Source organism: Saccoglossus kowalevskii, chromosome 12 (assembly GCF_978046115.1).
Source record: "Saccoglossus kowalevskii chromosome 12, keSacKowa6.1, whole genome shotgun sequence".
Classification (NCBI taxonomy): Eukaryota; Metazoa; Hemichordata; class Enteropneusta; family Harrimaniidae; genus Saccoglossus; species Saccoglossus kowalevskii.
In genome coordinates, this window is record NC_140652.1 from 29,392,247 (window position 1) to 29,414,723 (window position 22,477).

The 22,477-nt window shown below is 35.7% G+C and overlaps 1 long non-coding RNA gene across 1 annotated transcript in view; it reads right to left on the reverse strand.

The window, feature by feature from the left end:
* Positions 1–1,606: 1,606 nt before the first annotated feature.
* LOC146735707 (uncharacterized) overlaps positions 1,607–22,477 on the reverse strand; it is a 29,094-nt gene continuing 8,223 nt past the window's right edge. Inside the window, exon 2 of the long non-coding RNA XR_014931187.1 lies at positions 1,607–1,668. This is a non-coding gene — a long non-coding RNA (uncharacterized LOC146735707). The remainder of the gene's footprint in view (positions 1,669–22,477) is intronic.

The following is a 22,477-nucleotide window of genomic DNA, read 5'->3' on the forward strand; positions in this document are numbered from 1 at the left end:
CCCGAGTGCAATTTTACTGCATTTCTGTCAGCTACACCGATTGTTGTTTGGGGCATACATTTGTTTCTTTGACTGTAGTTTTTTGCATTTTTTTTTCTTTCAATCCCTCAATCTCATCTAGTTGGTCACCAGTTAAACTTAAAGACTCATGTTATCATTGTTGGAGGTTCGCAATTCAATTCATTTCAAAGTCACAACACGGAGAAACAGCGTGCTGTCGTTCGTTTAGGCACCGACCCTCACGGTGTTGGGGACCGTGGTTTAGGTTTTGTGTGGCGAGCAACAATCACCCAACGACCGACGCACACGTGCACAACGCCATTGGTTGGTTGGATGGTAAACATTGTGAAGAATGTTCACATGTATAGAAAGCGCATAATAATCGTCTTGGTTGAGATGGTTATAAAGTTATGGTTAACTAATAATTCCATATCAATTATCATTCACTAAGTTCTGTAGATAACTGTGTTGGTGGAACAATCAAGATAATCCAGATTCAATAATTATGGCCCTAACATTTGTTTGAGTATCAAGTTAGTTTTGCTTTACGATTTTTTTGTTAAAGTAGTACCAATCTTACCTCGTATAGTACATAATCTATATTCTCCTCAAACAAAGTAACTTTCCATCCTATCACAGTACCATTTGTGCCTGGTTCAAGCAACTGTTCAGCTTTTTCAACTGATGGCAGACACACTACAATTATAGAACATATGTAACATAACATTTCTTGGTATTATAAATATAGAAATTATTCAGAGGTTTAATGCCATATCCGATTAGAGAGGTGAGTAGTAAGTTTGACAAGAATGGATGAATATTGAATGACAAATTAATAAATGAGCAATGATATTTGTTATGTGTCTATAGATTCAACTATCCGTTCTTATATCAATTTCAGTGATAATTTTTAATGATTTGATGATATTGTTTGAAGAGAACTAGTTTTAGTTAAAATATTCATATTTGAATGAATACGATTAAAACAATTAAAAAAGTAAGGCTGACACGTTTGAATAATTAATAAAGTAATATCGCCGTATACATTTTACCTAAAGTGTGACTGATGTTACACCGCGCCCTATTTGATATTGGTCTCATGGCAATGCATTCAACCCGGGTAAAATAAACTATAAAATCATAAGATTATCTTCTGTATTTGCTCCTTTATATTTCGATACTAACAAACCATTGAGTTTATTAGTTATTGAATTTCTGGAATCGTTACCAAATATATAGAGTTGTCGATAAGTATTGCATAGATATATACAGGCGACATGATTACATTTTACTGCGTATCTACTATACCTGGCTTGATCTTTTCTGTGAAAACAACATGTTCTGTCAATCGAATAAGGGCTATGTCTGCATCATAGTTTATCCCCCTTTTATAATCAGGATGCACAAACAATTTTTCCACATTAATCCCACTTGCATTTACAAATATAGAAGGTTTTCCGAGGTAAACTGTGGGAAGACTTTCGTATAAAACATCAAGACAATTTGCAGCTATCACAACCCAATTTGTTGATATCAGAGTTCCCACACATAATTGGTCGGTATAATATGACGTGTCGTATAGCTGAACTATCCAGGGCCACTTCGCTTTTTCTGCGTCTTGTCCGCCGACTATTCTTTTAGGTCTCGTTGGTGCAATACCGCATTCTCCTAAAAACAAGACACCACATACTCAGTTACGAGCTTTGTGAAGCTATTCAAATCCCAGGGGGGTCATAGTATATGCCGTTACTACCCCATGTGCGATCCAGATTTAGCGGAAAAGAACGGTGTTTTTCACCTTCTAAAGCGGGCCGGTGCGTGAGTTAAATAAGCCTCCTTTAAAATGCCAATGTCTGCAATAGGCCCCAAGGAATAAACTCAAAGAGTTGTTGCGCCCTCTGTAGGCCCCTCTTGCAACAACCACTCCCAAACACCGCCCTAGGCCCGAATTGGCGGTCCCATAAAACAACGAATGACACCAAAAGGAGCTTGTTTGAGTTGATCACACTCCACTTGAGTGCAAAAAAACAGCAGAAAATGATCGCAATATATAGGGTAGGATGTTCTCACTATATGTATGCAATAAGAGGGTGTTTTTTCTTCAATATTTCAGCCCTAAGGTGCACTAAATTTACATTGAGTACGCAATAGGGATATGTTTTGCCAATATGCTGCCAGCCCTAGGGGCCTATTATGTTTTCGCAAGAATTCATATGATGTAAAGGTTTAATATAGGGTGACCACACTGGGATTTAAATTCACTCTTCACGTATGCATAAGTACACATGCAGCAGCGTCTGTCTTATGTTATATGAAAATACATAACCAGCAAACAATCGACCAAACCAACTCATCTGTCAAATCTGTAACGCAGTTATGCTTATTATTAAGTGCACATGTTTATGATTTCATTCTCTCCTGTGCAAAGTCCATGGAGCACGCATATACGTACACACACACACTCACAGACACATAAATATTATTTATACACAACATTTCCATTTACGTACAAACATGTGCAAACCAATAAATTTCAAATATGTTACACCACAAAGTAATTAAGTTCATAGTTACATGTGCGCTGTAAACAATATGTAAAATTGAATGGCAATTAACAACATTTTAAAAATGTCGAAAACGCGAAGTTCATGTTCACCAATGGGCGGCAGGACGTTGTTGGGATACGACTGGTTGTTGAACACATGCAGTGAACGACGTAAAACATGGTATTTGTATTTGTCTTCTTCCTTTCCGTTTTCCGTCCAGCAGAACATCAGTTCCAGTAAAGTCTTTGATCATGGTTTTGATACAGGAAATGTGGATCGCTGCTTTGAGTGTTTTAAAAATTCAGCACATATTTAAAATAGGCCACATTTATCATCTTTATCTTATTTTCATAACATATCTTTTACCATAATGAATTATTATCCAGGACTCTCATAAGGCAAGGTCCTTTTCCTGTTTACAAAAAAGGCAGCTCTCAATTTCCCACAACCCAGATTTAAAAAAAAAAAAAAACACTTGCCCCGTGTTTATTGGAGGTGTGGCTATGCTGATGAGTCCCGTTAATCACCTGTCTAGCCCAAGTTTACATAAATTCGTAGTTTATTCACAAGCTGATAGCACTAATACCCATAAGCATCAAAAGATATAACAGGTCAGTCAGACTTGCTTCCACAGAGAACAGACGTGAGCTGGATAGACATTCCGTAATGACAAGCTAATATAAACGTGTTACAAAGTGATGTGGCATTGACCATTTCTTTAAATTACATTTATTTCAACAATGGTTGTCACAGTGTAAGGCCTGCTTATCGCTAACGAGAGGGCACCCACAGAACTTACACTGGACAGGGGTTATTTCACTGCTAGTATGGGGTAGACAAGACAATAGCACTGGAAATGAAATACATACACCAAAATATCGAGTTAAATTCCTGGCTTTAGTACCTCTCAAAATAATTACAAAAAATAAAGCACAGAAAAATACAATGAATAAATATAGTATAATATAGGGGATAGCTTAGGGAAGTGTGCATTGGTGATAACTCACAGTTTCAGGATGTAATAATATACGACAGTCAATTCTGCAACATAACAACAAAGAAATACAGGAGTCTTGCTTGCAAGGGAACGCTGGTATTTTGGAGGTCATCGCTGAAAGTAGGAGATCGCAGAGCAGTTCATACAAGTCTCACAGAATGATGGTTGAATCCTGTATTACCTGATTCACAATATCGCAGTAGCTACACACAGGAATACTAAGTTGAAATGATGGACCTAAAATGTCCCCAGTCTGTCAAATTTATAGCCATGATTCAGTGACACCACCTGGGTTTCCATATGAGCCAATCAGAATGTAATCTTGCTAGCAGCTCTGTCAGGTAGGCAACTCAGTAAATCATAAACCTCCTTTCTTATTCAAATAACAGCACACCTGGTAGATTCAATTCCCCTTCCAAAGTTGTAAACACCCTTGTTTATGTAAATCACAAGCATACCTGGTAGATTTCAAATATCCTTCCAGAGTTGAAAACAAGTATGACCTGTCAATCACTTTTATGACAGTTATCACAAGGCAATGCACACCGGTTTCTCCCACGATTCCATGCACACTTCCATTTGCAGGGTTTTAGGTAATGTAACAAAAACATAGAATAAAGGATGCGGACAATGGCGTTCATCTGATATGCAGAATTGACGTATCATATCTATTTGCCACCCTTATATCGTTTAACTTCGACACCACGAAGATGGCCACCATGCACGCATGATTATCATGGTGTCAAGCTCGTTACGGTCAACAATAAAAAATAGTCAATGCTCAGCGTTTATACTTTCACTCGCATAAATGATGCTACTAATACGTGGCAATAGTAAGATAATAAATTTAAGACGATACATCACTGCGTGCAAAACCTGATGGGCACACCACTTGTAACGCAAAATAAAACTGCTGTATATGCCGACTAATTTACATTTCCTCATATGAACGAGGCCGGTTAGACAAGGAAAGTCGGAACTTGTATTATCTAAAATAAATGTGTACGGCGCATGGGTACACATTTACAGCACGATTTTGCCATTTTTCTTAAACAACTGTAAAAGAGCCACGAAGAATCCAGTAAATTAATTCGTACCGAGTCACATGTAACATTATTGGTCCGTCTGGTTCGAGTCTCATTCCTGTTACATTTACCATCATATGTTGCGCTATTTCCGGGATACACTCTGTATTACCAAGTAACAGTAAACAATACTAAACACAGTATTCATTTCATTAAAACACGATCAGGGGTATTCCTGGCTCGTACTCTCTGTGGCAACTTTTTAAATTTGCGAACAAAATTTGTATTTTCTTCGTTGAATCCGCTATGTGATAATGAGAAAAGCTGACACAATCTGTTTCAGAGGCTTAACGTCACGTGACATGATTGACAGCAGTTAATTATTCAAGCTTAGTAGCGCGTCTCTTTTCTCGGTTTTTGTTTTTGACAATTATCTGACAAAATCTCACTCGGACACTATTTATTGTCATAAATGCTAACTGCGGTGTTATCCACAGTCACATACTTAACATAATCGATCTGTAAGTTTGAGAAAATACGTCTTTACCGGAGCTTGGCTGGAGCTGTTTACTGTAGCATGACTTTCAAGCAAATAATCCCTATTGTTTAGAAGCGTATGTATAGTATACCTGGGCTTTTAACCTATCCCATTTAGCGACAGAAAAGTGTTCCTGGCATGGAGTCCTTAGCCATTTTTAGATAGGACTAGGAATTTCAATATTTTGAAATAGACACAAGGCAGCTATCGATTTCTGGCGGACCAGATTTTTACCATATTACACCAGTAAGGTAGGTATCGTAAATAAGTCTCCACTGCAGATTCCCGTTATTTTTGTGAGAGGTGAAATGTATCTTTTCTTTTCATGGAGTGATAGGAAATCGCACAAGTTTTCCTGCCAGAATTTTTAAGACAGGACTAACAATCTATCAATTCTGCCTTTCTCTAAATTATAAAGTAGTTTGTAGTGTTGTATATGTGTAAACAACTGGAATTAACGTTATTCACTAACATTATCATTCACGTTTTTTCAATTGCAATTGCAATTACAAAACTTATCTGAATTTTGCGTGTTTTGAAACTTCCAAGCGCAAAGAGATGAGTTTAAATTATATACATAAACTATCTTGGTGCGTAATCAGAAATGTATTCCAATATATTTACATTCTTGCCCCCACATTAGCAACATCAACTGACCATGTGAGAAATACACTGGTTGCATTGAGATTTGTTTCAAAACTATACAATGCATTTATAGCCTGTAGCAAAAACTTTCCCATTCATATTCTTTATAAAAGTGGCTATAATTGTACTTCGGGTGGATGATTTCATCTCCGATGTGGAACCACATACATGTAGCTGAGCTCTCATTATTTGCTTCTCATCATTTTGCTCTTGTGACTTTCTCGAAATTGTTATTGTATTTTTTTTGCTTCCACACTAATACTACTCTTTGTATCAAAGGTATATATGATCATTTTCTGAAATATGATAAAAATATTGATAAAAAATAAGTTAATCGAAATGTAATCGAGATAATTCATTTTCATATAAATGGTGTATATACCTCAGAAGGATCCCTCTAACATTCCAAATTTGAAATATGTAAATTTGAACCCACGTTCTACTCCAGGACTGTATTGGATTAACTTGTGTTCTGATGACTATATTGGATGAACTTTTAATATAGTATAGTCTAAATAAAGAAGTAGAAATAACATCAAACACAATGTGACTTAACAATTTGATTTAATATAACGTGTAGCGTACCTTACTTAATATATATTATAGCGAAAACAGTGAGGGTCGTCACTTTGTATGTGTGTTGTCATTTGGTAGGTGTGAATTTAATTGGAAGTTGTCACATGGCTTTTAAGCGAGTCCAAACAACCGTGGATATTACACGTTGGAGCTGAACAACTAGACATCACAAGATGACTGAGAATAACCAGTTGTTGATATTCAGATACAATTAACAAGATTTGTGATTTATTAGTGTATGATACAGCATATAGTTGAACAAAATTAAAGTTGTTTTTAACAAATAGCACACACCAGAAACTGACATCAACAGAGTATACAAGACATATAGTACAACCAAGATTATATCGATGATAATGGGAATATGACCCTTGAGTTTATTTAAAATCATAATAACATAAAACTGAACAATTAATTCTTGATAACTTCCCGTCTGGTTTGGTGATGAGGATCTCTCGTTTTGAATTCAGGGTGTATTAGGAGGCCTTCTCGTTGGTACTGTACTGTCAGCTTTTTATATGAAGGTATTTCTCTGTATTCTGACGTTTTCTCTGCTCTGATATTTTCTTTATAGTGCATAAGGGGGTGCATCAACAAAGGTAAATTAGGACAAAAAGTTGTTCTTGAGTTTTTAATTTAAATATTCTGGAAATAGTGAAATTTTATAACATAATTTACATTTCTTACTACCCAATATTACTCTAAGCTATACATTTGAGGGAGGGGTGTTGATATTGTGATGTTATGTCATGAACTTTGATGAACTTTGATATTCATGCAATGTTTCTTCACTAAAATAATCATTAAGGCAATTTGAAATAGAAACTGGTTCATTATTACTAGAATACCTGATAGGGAGTTGTAAAACAGCTAAATGGTTCAAGTCTAAATGGTTCAAGTCTAACATTCTGTTATGCACAGTATTTTGATTTATATGTGTTATTATAGATACCCATAACTATACTTTGTAAAGTATGCACATGCATATTATTACAGTTTACGTCATATTGTTCTAATATGTCAAAAATAATCACAAGAAACCATGGGCATCATTTTCCACAAGAGGATTAAATAATTCTGTACTTTTAATGTATTTCTCTACAAGTAACCATGCTGCACTGTTGTTACCCAAATACATCTGGATTATAAATGATTCCCATTCAATATAACAAACAAGATGGTGTTTTATTTTGTCTGCCTGCATTTTGATTTGGTAAGAATGTAGCTTGCAAATGCTGGAGTGTGTTTGTAAATCAGCACCAGGGAGTCTATTTATAACATCTATCGATCCAATCAGTACTCACAATATTCTTTTGACACAGGTAAAAATGATTTAATAATTGCATTACATTTGAAGACATTTCACTTTGATTTGTTAGTCTGTCAAATTTGTTCATTAATTGGCTCATGAAATTATCAACTTCATGAGTAACAACATCTAATTCTACAGGATTACCTGACTGAGGAAATATTTCACTATTTACTTCAAGGTTTTGTTGTTTACTGTACTGTTGAGATTGTGACTCACATGCTCTTATTTCTTGCATGTATTTTATCTTGTTCGCTTTTTAGTCTAAAACTCTTTTTCTGAAGTCGAGGCATTCTAAATAATGATAATATTGAAACAAGACAAGAATGTCACAGACCCCGTTATTTAAATAAAAAATACTCATGTTAAAATAATATATTGAACATCTGCAAACAATTAAATTAATATGTACTCCATGTGAGTACAACTCATCAAAAAGTGATTTCCCTTAATCTGATAACTTTCATTGACCCAGATCCAAACTCTCAGAGTACACAAGTGCAACCAAACACAAATCTGAGTAAACCTTGATGTACCTTTAATAACAACTTGACTTCCTTGTTAATTCAGATCTTTGTACATTACCAGGATCTGGGTTTGTTTCATTATCACAAATCCGTGTCATCACATACAACTACCATTGGTGCATTGTCTAGCAGAGTCTACAGCTGCAATCACTATAAGGTCATCTGCATCTTCTTCAGCATGTCGAACCTTGATTCCATTCACTTCAAGTTCAGTTCCCAGGATATCAATGAACCGCTGCTTATGTGCTGTATTTGCAAGGAACTGTTGTTTATTCATATTCATAACCATGTCAGAATCAAAGTTAATGTAACCGATTGAAATAATTAGAACTTAATGATTTCATACGATTAAGAGTAGGTTCTAACTGAGTATGTATTGTAAGTCAATAGGCCCAGAGTACGATAGCTAGTACATGTGAGTGTATGTATACCAGCTGGTGTTTATTGATACTTGAAAACCCACTATCAGTTGGTGAGAGTGACAGTTAATTAGTGTTATGGTTAGTGTGTGTGAACTTCAGTTAAAACTACAGGAAAAGTAAGAATTAGGTCAAAGCCAATTATGTGTTAACGAGTATAATTAGCAGAGATTTAATGTTTGAAGATTAGCCGTAGTATGTCGTAGATAATTTGTGATTTTTATTAGGAGTTTTTGAGCGTTGCTTAATCGCTTCCAGAATTACTGTGTTTACTGTTTAAGTTTCCTATACGGGGTACTATAGCTTTCTTGGTAGCTATGGGGTAACCATGGAGACCAAATTGAAGATGAAGATGAAATCACTTATTACAAGCAAGTTAATGGCTATTAGTACTAATTAGGGCAGAAATTAATTAGAATAGCTTAATAAGGAATTGAGGTGATTAATATTAATTAGTCGCGAAATTAATAAGTTAACTAAGTAGACATATGATAATAGTGTATTGACGTAGGTTTCTTTATTTTTTATTTTTATTGTTATTGATAATCACGCACAATTATCCAGATTTTCAAAGTTATAAGCACATTCCAGACAATTTTCCCACTTTTTCAGAAACAATGGGCTGAGGTGTGTTTCACTCCATATAGGGATCGGGGGATTGTAGAATCATTAATACCTGTCGAAAAGTACACCGTCATTATCAGATGATGGACTCCTTGACCTATGGGGTGCGTCCAAGGGTGGAGTTACCCCCAGGAAAGATACTAGCTTAGCTTGCAAGTTTGAATTAGTCAGCAGATAGTTCCCAGAGTGTCGACAGTGTTTTGGGACAGCTCTGTGGGGAGCAGTTGCATTCCTGCTTAAACCAGGAGTTAGCTGGGATGTGGTTCTCATATTCAGAGAGCTTATGAGAAGAGGAACTCAGAGAACTGTGTTTTCGGGAAATCGGTCCGGAATCAACGTTTCCAGCTGTATTTCAAGATTTCCTATGCAACGGGAGTGGGTGAATCTCACCCTGAACTTTTGGTGACTCTGTGGTGACATCAGTTCTCATCCATCAAAAGAACCGCTGACTGGTGAAATCTGATGGCAGCTGTAACTGAGCTAATATAGGGTACAGTAATTCTACCTCTCAACTTTCTACTTTCAAACTGTCTGCTGAATAACACTTGTACTGTGAGTTGGGATTGGTAGTCAAGTTATGTCCCACCGTACAGAGAACTATTTCTGAATTATGACGATTGATTATGACTATTGTTCAGAATTTCTACGAATGAACTTTTGATAACATTGTTGTTGAGCAGTGCCCTCAACGCTTTGCCTGAATAATCTGCGGACACACCCAGGCCACGCCCATTGTTGTTGAACAGCGCCCTCAACACTGTGCCAAAATAATTTGTGGACACACTCAGGCCACGCCCGTTGTTGAACAGCGCCCTCTACGCCGTGCCTGGGCAATCACCGGACACACCCAGGCCACGCCCGATTTCGCCCCCAACGGTGGATTTTGTCAAGCCTCAGGAACTGCACACTGAAGCTGACTGTGAGTGAACTGTGACCTGATGTGAACATCGATGCTAAACTGTTGACGTATTCATGTGTTTGTTACTTATGTACACTCGTGTTGTTTGATTGATTGGTGGTTATTGTTCATTTATTGTTGATAACATTGGCTTTGTTAGGGACAAATTAGCTGATTTTATTATTCATTGAGGGACCGATTAGCACATTTAAACTCAAACTCTAATTAGCTAAGGTTAGGTTTTCTTTCTTTCTTTGATATATTTTCGGGATATCCTATCTCACATATTTATATGCATATGCTAATTATTGTACCTTTGTTTATTTTACTGAAGTAGATTACATTAAAAATTGTGGAGTTAAAGTGCCTGTGTGTGCCGCCTGGTTTTGTTGCCCCTGCTTCCGGTCTTGGTGACTATATCGATGAACCACATGTATCTTTCCTGTGCCGAGCCCCAAAATTTATCTTTCCCGTACACATTTGTCCCACTGAATCAATGATATGTGAGGCTTTGTGAACAGTGTGTTACATTAACACAAGTAGACATTTTCCCTATTGAACGCCTAAGATGAGTTGTGTCTTTTGTTGATGGTCTATCTGGATTGCCATCAAAAACAACTGTTGATTCTTTACCATATTTGCGGTCAATGTAATCAAGGTAGTTTGCAGATGTCCTTATATGTTAGTCCTTGTGGTCATGGAATTCTCTGTGAAAGTGTACCTCTATCAATAACATACTTAACCTCAATGGACATGTCACTAGTAATGGCTATGCTGGCTTCTTTGCTTCCCGCACCAGTCCATCAGATGCGAACAATGCTGGTGGATGAGTACATAGCTCATATGTGAAAAGACTGGACAACTCGTTTGTTGATACAATTCCCTTTGCAATGAAAACAAGTCCTTGAAATAACAACAAGGGATCAACTTGTACTTCATCTGCATCAAGCTTTAATGATGTTTTCACACCAAATGTTTTATTCTGTTCTTTTTTAGTGAATGAAAAATCACCCGCACTTTTTCCTATCGTAGACTTTATTATTTCAGCACCAATATACCTAGCACTATCGACATTTACTGTGTCATCATCAACACGTCTAGTAGCTATACTACACAGAGAATAGTTGTTTGTGAATGGATTTCTTGTACGAAGAAACTGTATCAACTCCATTAGGTCATTATGATCTCTAATTTGCCTGGTCTTAGCACTTTCTTTGTGTTGCTCACTTGTGATGTAAGAAACACCAGTGAACTCTTGCATTGCACGGTTGACTTCTGCACATACATGTGTTGAGAGTAGCCAAACGGTACGTTATATTTCTGACATACCTCTACCCCTTGTCAGCCCACCACTTGTTTTGACACTTCTCACCAACACTTGTTCAATTGCAAGATCAGTCGATATACCTGCCCAGTACCTGTCTGACCATCTAACCACATGGTATCCATTCAGGTATGCACAAAATACATCTGCATTACTCTCTGGTTGTTTTGACATAATCTGAAGATATATGCACACTGGCGTTGCATAAAGATTATGGCCAGATGCAGCAAAGTATGGAAGCATGTCTGAAAAAGCTTTTAGATGAAGAGACCAGTTACCAGTTCTTTCAGCTTTAATGAACTGCTAGAGTATCAACTCCATGTACTGTAACCATAACTTGGATGTTCTAAGAGAAGCGATTGTTTCCTTGAATTGGTTGATTTTTTACTGTATTAGAGTCAGTATTTCCTCCGAACAAACCGATTCTACCTCTGTCTCGTGCGCAACAGCCTCTCTAGGATGGACCATGCTTATTTCAACTCATTTGTTGTATTTTCTGTTTGTGACTGATTTGCATTACTGGAATCGCCATGTTCGGGTATATCTGTTAATTTACTAGCACTGATATCTTCTTGAATGTCTGATTCTTTTCTTGGTAATGGTCATAGGTCATTGACAAAAGCAATGCATATAATGATGCTTCCACTAGAATGTGACCCCTTAATAGCCCTGGGAATGGTCTTGCCACTCATCAAATGTCCAATGCAACCCAGAAAACTCATTTGCACATGTAGACCACCCAGTCTGAGAACAATATTCCTCACAATGCTACTTGTGGGCTCATTCTGTTGGATTTCTAGTGATTTCCACCACAAAGGCTTGTCGAAGGTGAGCACTGGTGTTACATCTTACTTCTTGGCTTGTTCACTGATGAAGCACATAGTTGAGAATATACATGATTCATCAGTTGATTTCATATCGATCATTGGCATGAACATTATTGATGAAACCCCAGGATGAGGACCTTGATGTACCATTTACATAAAATCATTCCAAGATGGTCTAGATGGATGTAACAACCAAGAGATTTTCCACAGAAGAACCACATTCAATGTATCGTCACCTGCTATCAAACTGGGTAACTGGGCATACTTTAATTTGGCCATGCCCTTTGATAACTGCATATAATATTTAATATTGACTTTTGCAACAGAAACTATATTCTCGGATGTGACATGAACTTTAGGTATGGTGTTGTGGTTGTTATTATGCCCATACCATGAAACGTGTTCAGCCCATCAATGGTCCGGACATTATATGGTCAATATTATCAGCTACATGTTGTATGAAATGTCCGGGTGTAAAACCAAGGTGGCACCACATTCAAACTTCTGTACCTCTGCATATGATGAACAAAACCCATGACTATGGAAAGAATCAATGAGAAATCGTGAGCCAAACTGGCGATGCATTTGAACAGAAAGTCCTATTTGTAGTGGAGTCACTATAACTCGTGGGCGAACTGACTGCATGATGACCCGCCCTATGGATGCCACATTAACATCAGTGCTTTTCCAACAAACGTATCTTAAAGTAAAACTTTCAGGGTGGATGGAAGGTACTCAATGGCTTTCTCAGTGCATTGCATTTCTTCAGTGTTTTTATATAAATGACTAGTTGTGCTGGACGATTTTATATCATTTTTAATAAGTTGTGCAACCGTTTTAATGAGCCGATTCTTTTCGGATTCACGGCCTTCATTCTTTGCATGATAGTGGAAATCATGTACAATTGCTGATGCTGAGAAGTCTGGCTTGAACTCATCTTCGTAGATCTTAAGTTTTATTGTTGCAATGTTGCGATCTAGGGACGCACTAAATTTATCACAAGCATAAACAAGACGCGTTTAGTACGCACAAAAGCCTTCAAATCTTAATAAAAGTTGTCAGTGTTTGCATTCAGAAAGTCTGAAAGTGTTCGAGCAAAACAATTGTGACATAATCTTGTGCTACTTAAGGTTCGTCTGGTTGCCATATAAGGAACGTGATAATAATCAAAAGTCACTTTGACTATACAAACTGAGCAATTTAGTATGATTGACAGTCATGCAAGGACTTGCAAATGACTTGTTTTAACTATATTAAAATATGATTACTCTAAACAGAGCAGATAATACAGAAGGAAAAAAGAAAAGTAATCATAGCAAAGTGTTTATATAAGTCTTACCATAACAGGATTCAGCTATATTTTGGGAATATCAGGGTATTAAAAAAAACCTGGAAACTACAAATGAGTCATTAAAAGTTCAAACAGTGCTTAGTTTCGTAGATGCTGGTGCTTAGAAATAAAGGAAAGATATTTTGTTATACCGATAGGTATCTGGTAAAACAAACGATTGGTTGACTACTTGACAGGATTAAAATAATTGTGAAAAAAATGCTGACATCAGCAAATTTCTGTTCTATAACTGGCGGATAGTTTCTTCAGTTTATCTAAATAAAAAGTGTATAGAAAACACTAGCAATATATATATATATGAAATAATATGTAGGCTGTAAGTAATATTAATTACAAAATATAAATGTAAGAAAAATCTAAAATGTACAAAAAACACTACCCCTTACTTCTACCCATGTAAAAAAAATGCCATGTTATCAGTTCTTTGCGTTTTTTTGGTCAATCTACAATAAAAAATTCTAGCTTTTGATACTGAACTTGTTAATGTACTATTTACTTCCCGGTTAGACCTGTTTCAGAGCTAAATCTGCTGGACTAATAGGGGGGGGGGAGGAACGATTGAAATGAATATTGAATTGATAAAATCGAATGGAAGGATAGATTGATGAATTAATAATAACGATTAAATTAAGTACAATAAAATTAAACATAGCAAAACTTTTGAAACCTTGCCCACAAGGAAATAGTTGATACGACTGGTTAAGTTGAGTCCAGGAATTGGTTATATTCTTGAAATAGTGAAATTTTATAACGTAATTTAACATTCTTACTAGCAAATATTACTCTAAACTATACATTTGGGGGTGGGGTGTTGATTTTGTGGTGTTCTGCTTCTATCATTGTCGTTGTTTGATTCCACAGTATTCTAATTGTTAGAGAAATCATTCACAAAACTGCCCCAAACACCACTTTTATTAAAAGTTATACCCTGTGATTTGAACAGTTCAGTCTTGCTCACTAAATAGTGCAAAGACTCCAAATCTTCATAAGGACGAATATTTTCAAACTGAGCATGACTGCTGTAAGGTATTTTCCTTTTCAATTTAATGGGTACTGTTTCTGATTTACTTAATGTTAGTGGTAAATTCACAATTGTGCTATTTACATTAGCAACTACGTTGACAATATTACCACGGATACTTAATTGGCCACCACGTAGTAGCTCACGTATTTGCATAAATGGAATTCCTGGAGAAATCAATCTTTCTTCAAGTAGGTATAAACTTAATTTAGGATTTTTGTCAGGAAATTTCATTTTATTAGCATATAAATATGATGGGATAACTCGCCTTTTCATGGAATTAGAACAAGTATTACATATCCATTGTTTATCACTTACTGATTTAAAATCAGTTACACATAATTTAGCAAGTTTCTTATTATATATTTATCATGATTACATTCAACAACAGAATGTCTATACCATGTTTAATAACAGCAATTACATACATATTCTTGTCCTTCAGATACATCTCTCTGAAATTCATTAATGAGTTCACTAAATCGATCGTTTCCAACTGCATTTTTACATTTCAATCTCTTAGCTTTACACTTTTTCTCAAGTTGTTGTATATTTTTTTACTTTTAAATTTCTTTGCATTCTTCTCCTTCTCCAACTGTTATACATTTTTTCGACTTAACCTCTTCACGTTACACTCTTCCTCACGTTGTTGTACATTTTTCCTCTTTAATCTCATTGCATTTTTCTCCTTCTCTAATTGTTCTATATGTTTCCTCTTTAGTCTCACTGCATTCTTCTATATTTGACCTCATTGCATATTTCTACTTTTCCAATGTTCCATACTTAATCTCCTTAAATATCTTTTCTTCTCCAGATATTTCTTTTTCTAGACTATGATTGATTGTTTTGTATACCTCTTTTTTATTTCATCAAGCTCAATTTGCCTGTGTAATTCTTTACTTAACATATCATATTGAAGAGATGAACTAACATCAGCCTTATTTTGAACATGATCTTAACATCAGTAAATAAATCTTGCCAACTAAGTACTTGACTGTAATTGGTGGAATCTTAAAAATTAGTATTTATTTCTATTAAATGATACAATAACTATTACATCATATAACTTGTATGAAATATTACCATAGTAACTGTTGCTTACATACTCAGACAACTGACATGTGTCTCTATTTTATTCCCTAAATTTGAAAAACGTTTCAACTGTATAATATAGTATGGTGGTAATACTTAATCGGTCACATTTTTACAATGTCATGAACTTCGTTGCAATTACTACACAAATATTCATGTATTGTTTCTTCACTAAAATAATAATTATAGCAATTTGAAATAGAAACTGGTTCATTATTACTAGAATATTTGATAGGAAATTGTAAATAATAATTATAGTAGTACCTATAAGCCAATCTCCCAAAAACAGCAAATGGTTTAAGTCTAACATTCTGATATGCAGTGTTTTGATGTATGTGTTATTATAGATACCCATAAATATACTTTGTAAAGTATGTACTGGCATATTATTACTGTTAAAGTCATATTGTTCTAATATATCAATTATAATCACAAGAAAGTCATGAGCATCATTTTCCTTAAGAGGATTAAATAATTCTGACCTTTTAATGTATTTCTGTAACTATGCCGCACTATTAAAACTCTTGTTACCCAATTACATCTGGATTATAAATGATTCCCATTCACATAACAAACAAGATGGTGTTTTATTTTTTCTGCATTGATGGGTTTTTGATTTGGTAAACATGTAGCGTGCAAATGCTGGAGTGTGTATTAATACTTGTGTGACATTTTAATAACATTTAAGTCAAAGGTTTTGTAAACCAGCACCAGGGAGTCCATTCATAACATATATCCAATCAGTATTCACAATATTCTTTTGAAGATATTTCACTTTGATTTGTTGGTCTGTCAAGTTTGATCATTAATTGGTCCATAAAATTATCAACTTCATGGGTAACAACATGTAATTCTACATGATTACCTGATTTTTCACTATTTAGTTCAAGGTTTTGTTGTTTACTGTACTGTTGAGGCTGTGACTCGCATGCTCTTATTTCCTGCATGTATTGACAATTTTGTTTATGTTTTAGTCTAAATCATTTTTTCTTAAGGCATTCTAAATCATGATAATATTGGAAATCACACTTATATAATTGTAGAAAGTTAACTTAATGGTCTGGATATTAGCAAATACTGCTCAGTTAACAACTACTATATATGCCAACTTATAGTATAATTATCTTACATGTATGTGACTTAATAGGATATAACTGATTATACAGTAATAATAGAAAATTGACTGCACTGAAGTTATAGCAATTAATATTATTATTATTATATTTGAACTCTGGGATGTACCTATTGCACTTAGTTCGTAACTCACTGAACAATGAGGACTAGTACCGAGTACAACTGCTTACAGTAGAATATTATCTTATAATATTATCAGTCCCTCACGAATATGGTTTATAAAACTATGTAAACTAAAATAATGTGTGTGTACTGATGACAGTACCAAGCTCAAGCAATTATTGGCAACCGAGCTTGAATATAAACCTTCACCAGATCTAATTACCATACAATGACTTCTAACAAAGATCAAATGTTAACTAAAGTATAAATAGAAGACATTTTCAAATAATGAACTCCAGATGGCCCTGATTATAATAAGATGGAAAAACATACTCATTTCACACAATGGAAATGAAATGACACACATAATTGTACAAAGTTAACCCAATGCAGCTATTTGAGAAACTTGCTGATCACAGTATAAACTTACAAATGTGTTTGAAAAAAAAAACTTGGAACAGATCTAATTACCATACATACCTCACACAAAGGTCAAATATTAACTAGGGTAAAAACAAAAGCATTTTTCTATAATGAACTTAAGATGTGCCCACGAACTTGCATCTATAGCCTTTATGAATAGATTGGTATTTTGCCCTGTAGTTCATTACAGTCTAGTAATGTGTTGATTGACACCAGGTCACCAATTATAGTGACTCCCGCCTCACGAAAATGTGTGAGGGTAAATTCAGTATGGATTGGATGCAGTATCAGTTTATTTCTCCCGGGCTTCATCATACGTGGTTGGTAAATATTTTCTTATTGAAGTTAAGGAAGTTTTCAGTAACCTGCATTAATATTCAGGCGTATTTTGAAAGGAGACATCTGTAATGAATAACTGCTGTATTTCAGTTTGTTTACTTTACTGAGAAAAAGACTTGCTAAGGTGAAACATTGATGATTGAAACTGAGGTTCAGGTATCTTTGGATGTATGTATTGTATATGAAACGAGGCAATGCGTGATGGGAGGTGAATAAGACCCTGTCCACCTTCAGGAGAAGGTAGGTAGACTATTTCAGCGGGAACCAATGCCGACCCTGCAAAAGTAAATCCAGAAAGAGTTTCTGTATTTAGTTGTTTATATTTTTAGGTGGGAAAACACGCGTATGTATGATTTTGAAGGCAACCAGTTGATTGACTATGAGAGTGCGCCCTCTGTAAGTCATATTTGGAAAACCATTCAAGTTTAGATTTTATTTTTCCCACAGTATCGTACCAGTTTCTCTCCTCATATTTTGGATCATAGCCAAGTACTTTCAAGCCTACATTGTTCTAGTTGATGTTTAGGGGTTGTCAGTCGTCCTGGTCTTTCAACTACCAGCCCAGAGACCTCAAGATGTGGCATAATTAACATGTGAATTGCTGGCATTTTTTAAATAGTTAGCTAGTCTCGCGGTCTGTTAAAATCGCCATTTCCCACTTAGAAAGTAACTGACGTCATCAGCGTATGTAGTGAGTGTTTTTGAGCTGCATTGGGAAGTCTTAGACCATGTATACCACTTTTCGTTCTAGTTTTATGTAATAGGGGCTCAGTAGCAGCGAGCGACCCTGGCGTAAAGCCACGCATAAAAGGATGTGGTGAGGTGAGTGAACTGTTAACATGAATGAGATATTCGGTTTGTGTGTAGATTAGTTTTATATATTTGATGAAAAACTCACCAAACCCAAAAGCCTGTAGTGTTTTCAGAAGGTGCTCATTGTGTACACGGTCGAAGGCCTTTTCTTGGTCCAACGAAACGATGCCCAAATGTGATGTTATTGTTGTTTGCATACGTGAGGACATAATGCACGAGATTGGTATTTGTCTGCCAGAGATACAATAACTCTAGTCAGTGTGAATGATGTTACGTAGTGCAAGTTCCAATCTAAGGGAAAATGCCTTTGCGAGATTGTATAATCGGCACACAATTGACTTACAGGACGGCAACCAGTATTAATGATCTTCAAGCTTGCGTGAGTTATGTGAGTAATGATTTTAACGAATTAAAAGACCATATGACGTCACTGAGGGAAAAGAACAAATAGCTCAAAACAAGATTGACAAAAAAGAGGATTCACTCAGCGACCTGCAACAATATACATATACCCGAATCGGAAAACGAAAAAACAGATGAAATTGTTTTCTCGGTAGCGACCGCAGTAGGTATGTATATTTCACTTCCGGATATTGACATTTCACACAAACTTCCACGCAGATCAACCCGTCAGAATCAAGAACCAGCACCAAGTATAGTCAAATTCACCAGGCACACAATTAGAAAGGAATTATATGCTTCAAGAAAACAATTAAGAAACAAAACTACCAAATATATGGCATTACTCGGAAATAACACTATTTTCATTAATGAAGACCTCACGCCAGCAAACAAACCCCTGTTTTTAACGAATCAACTATGCAAAGCAAAGCAATGGAAGTACATATGGACACAGAATGGCAGTATACTTGTAAGGAAAAACAACAGAGACAACGCCATACGTATTTCAAAGAATGATGACATCGAACACATTGCATAACAAGTACAACCATGTCCATACACCAAGCCATCCCTCCACCTCGCAATGAATTACCAACAATCAATTATAACAGTTAAACTGTTCTAAAGTGTAGGATTAACAAAGGTAGACTTTTCAAAACAGGAAACTTCTTTTTTGCATCTAAATATTAGATACCTCACAAAGGATTTTCATGATTTCGTTTCCTTTCTCAGTATTTTAAACCACCCACATTTATTTATGGGTATTACAGAAACCTGGTTAAACTCCACCTCAAACCCTATTCTTTATAGTACCCCTTCTTATAATTTGATTACATGTGATCAGGATAACTCACAGGGCGGAAGAGTAGCACTGTATACTGTATGCTCTTTGAACGTCACACGTATTAACACGTTTAGATCCTAATCAAGTTTATTCCGCCATTTATGACATTTTTCATGGTATATCATTAAAGCATATACAGGTAAATGTAAATGAAAAAAAAAATCACACAACATTCCCCGCAAACCTTGATATGCAAAGCTCTAATTAAATCAATTCATACAAAATACAACCTATTTAGTAAAATGAAGAAACACCACAAAAAAACTGAACTCAAAAATAAATATAAAACGTATATAAACACGTTGACAAAACTCAAGTCAACTCCTCAAGTCAATGAAATTCTAAATAAAACTGTAACGAAAAGAGCCACTCAAAAACTGCATGGCGCTACGCTAAACAAAACAATAAGTGATAGTTTAGACATTGCAGATAGTTTGAACCCGTATTTCACTAACATTGGACCGAATCTCGCTGCCAATATCACTTGCCCGCCACACAATTTTAGACAATATTTAAGCGAAATTTCCAGAGCTTTTTTATTCGTCCTGTTTTCAAACGAGATGTTTTAAATAAAATTAAGTCACTAAATCCCCTTAAATCGCCTGGACATGAACAAATTCACCCCAAACAAGTTATCTATGCTGCAGACGTCATCTCATGATCGCAAAAATTACCCCGATCTTCAGAAAAGTTTTGATAACAAATGTTAGTAATTATCGCCCAATTTCCATTTTCCAGTTTTATGCAAAATTATTGAATCGCTTGTAAATAAACAATTTATTGACTATTTAGAAAAAAAAAACATACAAAGATAAACACCTAATTTGGTTTTCGCAAAAACAAACACAGAGTCAAGCTTGCTCTTGCAGACTCACTCTCAGACATAGCTGCAAACCGTGACAATGGATTCAGAGTTTGATCAGTTCATTACTTAAGATAAAGTTTAAAAAGTAGACGTAGTGCGATATAAAAATATAGTTCATAAAAGTTTTTCATATGGTAAAATTTACAGGTAGTCGTTACGTTATTGCATCAGCGAACAGAAGACAGTCGCCTACTACGTCAGCGATGGCGCTGTTTTCACAGAACTTCACCTTGAACGTCTCAATGGAATTATGCAGTAGGTGAAACTTGAATTCAGGCGTTATTCTTCTCCTTACTCTTGTTTTGAAGCACTGTAGTACAGCGGTTGGCTCCATTTCTTTTAGCTTGTTATACCGTGTGATGTGATGGGCTACTTTAGCGGTATTTAGCAGGTAGCATTGTAGTCGATATACAGATTAAGTACGTTTTTTGACTGGGTGGACCAAGGCAGTACCAGTGAATAGGAATATGATATATTTCAAGCAATACTGAGATCATTGAGTGCTTTAAACAAATGTAGCAGCCTAGGGCACTCTAGAAAAATGTGAAACAAATCATCTTTATCATTGCAGTATGGACATTTGTCAGAATTACGAATGTAGGATTTTCGTGATAGAGTGAACCCTTTTCAAGTTTATATAAAGAATAATTTAATAGCACTGCCTGGTCATCAGCTTTATATATAATCGTCCGGCTTAGGTCCGCCATTAAGAGAATGTTTCCCTTCTAACGAAATTGCTCTTTTTACCACATCAAGAGTCATATTTAAAATTCGCCTTGAATATATGGGCACAAGCTCGTGAATGTATTCGGTTCTAACCAGCCACTGTCATCAACCAAGTCACCAATCTTTGTAATTCCGGCTTATTTGAAGTGCACCAGTTCTAATGGTGCTATTTGTAAATGATGCAAAATGAGCAGGTTTTGAAAAAGGGGTTCTTCGCAGATCTTGGTAAAAGTGTCTGGCCTACATTTCGGACTATTGGTACTGAATTCCATATGCATTCGGGTATCAGTGGTAATTTCTGGAGGGATAATTACAAATATTTGTTTGTCATAATTAAGTTGTTGTATCTGTTGCAGGTAATAATTAGTGAGAGTGAAGACCGGAGTACAAATATTGTTGAATGTAATTTAGGCGGTAACAAGATATGCGAGTATGGAGGTCAATCAATTTTTGACCACCCTTCCTGACTGTTAGATAAACAATTTCTTTATGAATCCGGTGCCGATCATTCCAAAAAAGTTTAGAAACAGCTCTTGAAGCTCATCAGTGATTTTGTTGGGCGGACATAAGAAAACAAATTTATTTATCAAGGGTGCAAATTTTTTCCCACCATTAAAGTTTGGCTTTGATATTGTTGACCACGTCTATCCAGGTTTATCGCTGAATTATTTCCAATATACACGCCGAGAACCTTTAAACCTTCAATATTCCAGCTATTATTAAGTGGTGTATCCGTGCGTGATTTCCAGCTACCAACCCATAGACCCTTGGAATTGGTATAGTTTATGCAAGCATTACTTGCATTTTCATAAACTCTTAACCAGTGACTTAGTTTATGAATATCACCGTTATTTGTTATAAAAAAGCTAAATGTCACCAGCGTATAATGAAATGTGAATTCGCTTATCACTGGAGTTTTGTATTTTAATACTTTGAATTTGACTAATTCCGAAAACGGGGACCTATAATTCGGTCTCCGTCCGTGCGTCCGTGCATCCGTCCGGAGTCATATCTCAGAATCCCTTGGACCGATTTCGTTCATTTTTGCATGTGCCTAGTACTTTATGTGGGACATATGCACATGCAGTAGTTTAGCGATTCGATTCAAAA